The sequence below is a fragment of the Protomyctophum parallelum genome (genome assembly GCF_964188405.1).
Source record: "Protomyctophum parallelum genome assembly, chromosome: 12".
Classification (NCBI taxonomy): Eukaryota; Metazoa; Chordata; class Actinopteri; order Myctophiformes; family Myctophidae; genus Protomyctophum; species Protomyctophum parallelum.
This window is the reverse complement of record NC_139712.1, coordinates 9,941,611-9,947,380: the sequence shown is the minus strand read 5'-3', so window position 1 is coordinate 9,947,380 and position 5,770 is coordinate 9,941,611. Positions and strand designations below refer to the sequence as shown.

Here is a 5,770-nt window from a genome sequence, read left to right as displayed (position 1 = left end):
GTATTTTGATGGTAATCTGTTTTTGTTCCGCTTACTGTAAACCGGATTAAATCTGGATTAATTAACCCATTCTGACCGGGCACCCGTTTTGGTGTCAGCATCATGTTATGCTTTAGCTATTGAAAATAGCAGATCTACAAGCTCATATTGCGCCACCGAGTGGCGCGATACGAGCTTGTAGGTCTGCTATTTTTGAAAAATCGAAGAGCGACTGACATTTCTAGAATCTGATCTCAGGTCAGAATGGGTTCATCAGACCAGTGTGTGTCCAGTGGAAGACCTAGTATGAATCTGATCTCAGGTCAGAACTAACTAAAAACACGGCCGGGACAACAGCGCTTCACACGCATGCTCCCCAAACTCTTCTCCCTTCTGGCTCCTCCAAAAACTATTATGGAAAGCACTTCCCAACTGCGATCAGAAACTGCAGACTCAACTCAATTCACTTCAATTCAAAGGGCTTTATTGGCATGAGAAAACATACGTTTACATTGCCAAAGCAGAAAGAACAATACAGCAATACAACAATACAATCAAAACAAAAATAATGTACATTTGAAGGTCAGAATCTACAATAGATCAAATTGTACCAAGATCAATCGATGCAGGTATACACTCCTATCACAGCAAACTCACACCCCAATCTAAGGCGCGATTCATACTCCTATTTCAGAGCCGAATTTAACTGGGTTTCGGCGCTGTAGAGCCTACAATGTGACGTCATTTGAGGTTCGGGGGGGGGGGGGGGGGGGGGGGGGGGTACCGTCCTAAAGTCGGCTCTTCGGTGCTACTGAAAATTTCTGACGAGCCAAAATCATTTCGGCACTACAGCGCAGAAACAGTGGTAAAATAGGAGTATGAATCGGCCCCTTTGCACTTACCCTAACGCCTCAGTGACCTTTCAGACATAGCACTCTATATAGTGTATACGCATAGTTTCAATATTTAGATATTCCACTGTTAGGTTCTTAGCTTACGTACTGTATGACTGACTCATGATGGACTATTTTGATGTATTTTGATGGTAATCTGTTTTTGTTTCCGCTTACTGTAAATCGGATTAAATCTGGATTAATTAAGAGCCTAAATATGTCAATTGTAATGCATTTTAATCCATTTTGGGCCCGGAACCCCTTTTGGTGTTAGCATTACGTTATGCTTTAGCTATTGAAAAATAGCAGATCTACAAGCTCATAGCGCGCCACCGAGTGGCGCGCTACGAGCTTGTAAGTCTGCTATTTTTGAAAAATCGAAGAACGACTGACCATAGAAACATAGCTTTTTCAGAAAACTGTCAGGATGTAGAAGACATTTTTTTAGAATCTGATCTCAGGTCAGAACGGGTTAAATCATCTCTCTGTTGCAGCCCAGATCCAGGAGGTGAAGGAGAGCCTAGCCAGGACTTCCCAACAGCTCATACCCGCCGTGTTCACCAACACATGAGGTGAGCCAACATACGTGTGCTCTCTCACTGTACTGTCACTGTACTGTTCACCAACACATGAGGTGAGCCACATACGTGTGTTCTCTCACTGTACTGTCACTGTACTGTTCACCAACACATGAGGTGAGCCAACATACGTGTGCTCTCTCACTGTACTTTCACTGTACTGTTCACCAACACATGAGGTCAGTGGCGTGCACAGACATTTAGAGGGGCAGGTGCTCAAGTGAAAAAAAAGGGCACCTATAGCACGTGGAACCGGCCGGTTGCCTTAATAACCCATTCTGACCTGAGATCAGATTCTAAAAATGTCCTTCTTACATCCTGACAGTTTTCTTAAAAAAGCTACGTTTCTATGTCAGTCGTTCTTCGATTGTTCAAAAATAGCAGACCTACAAGCTCGTAGCGCGCCACTCGGTGGCGCGCTATGAGCTTGTAGATCTGCTATTTTTCAAAAGCTAAAGCATAACATGATGCCGACACAAAAGGGCTGCTCTAGCACCCCCTAGTGTCTATCTGTGCACGCCACTGCATGAGGTGAGCGAATAATACGCGTGTTCTCTCATTAAACTACTTTATTGTCTGAAATTCTTCATTAGGAACAATCCTCTTGAGATGAACCATTTCGTTTTCAACGGGCTCCGCAATTCACTAAATACACTTCATACATAAAGACACTTTATTTACAAACAATTCAACCAGACAAGACAAAACAATACAATTCCTAGATAAACAAGAAACAAACAACAACAAAACAAAAGCTGCAACAAAACAACATTTCACATAACATGGACATAACGTAGACATAATAACACATGGATCATTACATCATGGATCTGCTACAGTGATGATCAGTGAAAACATGAACAGGTATAGTCTCTGAAGACGAGAGGACAGCACAGTTTTAAACACATGAAAAGATGTTATCGAACGAATATGGACTGCTCTGCTGTACACAGCCTTGAAAACATCCTGAAAAGGACGCAACAATGGTTCTGTAGCCTTGACGACATCAATGTTGTATAGTTCTTGCAATACATTTATTTTATGTTATTATCTGTATTTGTCCGTGGACCCCCATCTGAACATATGTAGGTACAGGGACCCCCAGATGCAAAGATTTTATTTATAAACGTTCGCTCTGAAAGAATATATATATATTCAAAGATTTGCGACACATTTTCACGATTCTTTCCAAAAATAGCAGATCTACGATCTATTTTCAATAGCTAAAGTAGAACATAATGCTTAAAACACCAAGAGGGGTTCCCGTCCATAATGCGTTAAGTATACCGGCACTTACTTTGATGCCAATACTTAGTTACACTGAACACAGGATTTTTCTTGTATTGGTATTTTAATACTGTATTGTTACTCTTTATACTTAAGTACATTCAGAGTATCAGTGCAGCGCTCGACAGCCCGGCTGCAGGTCACAGCAGGTAACAGAGTATTGTTACTCTTTATACTTAAGTACATTCTGAACGGGAACCCATTTTGGTGTCAGCATCATGTCATGCTTTAGCTATTGAAAAATAGCAGATCTACAAGCTCGTAGCGCGCCACCGAGTGGCGCGCTACGAGCTTGTATAGGTCTGCTATTTTTGAAAAATCGAAGATAACGACTGACATTTTTAGAATCTGATCTCGGGTCAGAATGGGTTAATCAGACCAGTGTGTGTCCAGTCAGTGGAAACCTCGTATGAATCTGATCTCAGGTCAGAATGGGTTAAGTACATTCAGAGTAGCCAGCCCGGCTAGCAGGTCACAGCAGGACTCGCGGTCTGTTTGACTTGGCATGGCGGCTTCATGGCGTTTCCTTTTCCTCATGTCAGCACATCCGTTAGCCTCGCTCCAGAAGAAGGTGCTTCTACCTTTGATCTGGGAATTAATGATCCCCCCCCCCCCCCCTACAAGCTTTCTCTTTTTCTTATGCCCAACCGCTGAGCCGAGGGGCTCGCGTTCTTTTTTACTGCATGGGGATAACAAAGGATTCTTGCTGTAGCATTTGTGACTCCATTTGACTGATATTTTTAAATCAAGGTTTGCCTGTTATATGCCTGTCGTATAATATGGTACCAACATCAATACAGCATGGGACAAAATATTATACGTTTTGGGTCTCATCAAATGGTGGTCTGTGGCTCAAATGCCTAATAAATCTTAGACCTAGATATGGAACAGGTTTAAAATCAGATATGACTGTAATTTCTTCTTTTGTCTTTCTTCGGACTGCACCCCAGACTTATTGCACCCCCGTGGACTTATTGCTATATACTTTACCTATATAGCCTATACCACTTGTATATAATGTGTGATGGTGGTTCTTACGTCGGCGTTCCCGTTGTGTCTGTATAATGTGTGACGGTGGTTCTTACGTCGGCGTTCCCGTTGTGTCCATCCAGCCGTGCCCGGGGCGTTCCAGGGAGCGCTGCACGCCGTGCTGACCCTGACCCGTCTGGACGAGGCCGTCAGGACCACCATGCGCTGCGGGGGGTGCACCGCCAGCCGGGCCGCCTTCATAGGAGCCTGCCTAGGGGCACAGGTCAGTGAGGAGGGGGGGGAGAGAGAGAGGGAGAGAGAGGGAGGGGGAGAGGGATGGAGAGGGAGGGGGAGGGGGAGAGGGGGAGAGAGAGAGAGAGAGGGGGAGAGGGAGAGAGAGAGAGAGAGAGAGAGAGGGGGGAGAGAGAGGGAGAGGGGGGGGAGAGAGAGAGAGAGAGAGAGAGAGAGAGAGAGAGAGAGAGAGAGAGAGAGAGAGAGAGGGAGAGGGAGAAGGAGAGGGACAGAGACAGAGACAGAGACAGAGACAGAGACAGAGACAGAGACAGAGACAGAGACAGAGACAGAGACAGAGACAGAGACAGAGAGAGAGAGAGAGAGAGAGAGAGAGAGAGAGAGAGAGAGAGAGAGAGAGAGAGGTAAACATGATGAACAGTCTCTGAGTAAAACGGTCTGTTTAACAAAGTCTAATTTGATGTGTTTTCAGGCCGGCCTCCAAGGAATCCCCGAGTCATGGAAGGACAGGACGTTTCGCTATCCTCGACTGCTGGAGTTAGCCAAGACCATAGTCAGCACACCGCTAGTCTAGTTAGCCAAGACCATAGTTAGCATACCACTAGTCTAGTTAGCCAAGACCATAATCAGCACACCGCTAGTCTAGTTAGCCAAGACCATAGTTAGCATACCGCTAGTCTAGTTAGCCAAGACCATAGTTAGCACACCGCTAGTCTAGTTAGCCAAGACCATAGTTAGCACACCGCTAGTCTAGTTAGCCAAGACCATAGTTAGCACACCGCTAGTCTAGTTAGCCAAGACCATAGTCAGCACACCGCTAGTCTAGTTAGCCAAGACCATAGTTAGCACACAGCTAGTCTAGTTAGCCAAGACCATAGTCAGCACACTGCTAGTCTAGTTAGCCAAGACCATAGTCAGCACACAGCTAGTCTAGTTAGCCAAGACCATAGTCAGCACACAGCTAGTCTAATTAGCCAAGATTATGTAAGTAAGAAAAAGTGCTTGTATGTTGTATGCTTTAAGTAAAAAAGGTGCATTTCAAGTTGCAGTTGTACTTTGCTTATGGCCATTCATGAAAGTTCCATTCTAAAGTCTTATTGCACTGAATGAAACTTGATCACTCTTGCCTCTGTCAAAGCAGCATGCTGTAACCAAGTAAATGTATATATGAATATAAATGTAAACAATAAATGCTATCACATTGTTACATGACTAATATGTTGCCTTGTAACATCTGGCTGTCTATATATTAAAATACTGCAGGTCCCTTCCCTTGTTTAAATATTGTATATATGTTGACTTTTCATAAGGGTGATAATTTCAGTTACGCGAGAGAGACTCGGAGTATTCGCTGCTTCTTTGCCTGGAAAGGAGCCAGCTTAGGTGATTCGGAGCATCTGGTTAGGATGCCTCTCGGGCGTGAGCTTGTAGATCTGCTATTTTCAGCATGAAACCAAGTGTAAAATGACTTATACTGGATCTCTTGTCCACTAGTCCCTTCCTAACATTTTAGTCTAGTTTTTATGTGTCGACGAAATTGTCAATATATTTAGTCTCAGTTTTAGTCATCGTAGCTTAGTTTTCATTTAGTTTCCATTTGTTTTAGTCAGTGGAAATAGGTAGTCGACGAACATTTTTCGTCTTGGTTTTAGTCGACGAAAACAACACTGGTTGTTACCGAGGTGAAAAAAACAGATTCACAGAGATTTATACTCCTGGAACAAGGAGAGAGACAACCTATACTCCCCCTCGGAGATTCTTCCCTAAAACTGCTGACTTCCATTATTAACGTATTCAGAGAAAACCGGCCCA

The 5,770-nt window shown here is 43.9% G+C and overlaps 1 pseudogene across 1 annotated transcript in view; it reads left to right on the top strand.

The window, feature by feature from the left end:
* LOC310868279 (crystallin J1B-like) overlaps window positions 1–5,165 on the top strand; it is a 41,813-nt pseudogene extending 36,648 nt beyond the window's left edge. The window contains exons 8-10 of the transcript XR_014571067.1: window positions 1,367–1,444; window positions 3,850–3,989; window positions 4,431–5,165. The product of XR_014571067.1 is annotated as a crystallin J1B-like (transcript). The remainder of the gene's footprint in view (window positions 1–1,366; window positions 1,445–3,849; window positions 3,990–4,430) is intronic.
* The last annotated feature ends 605 nt before the right edge of the window (window positions 5,166–5,770 follow it).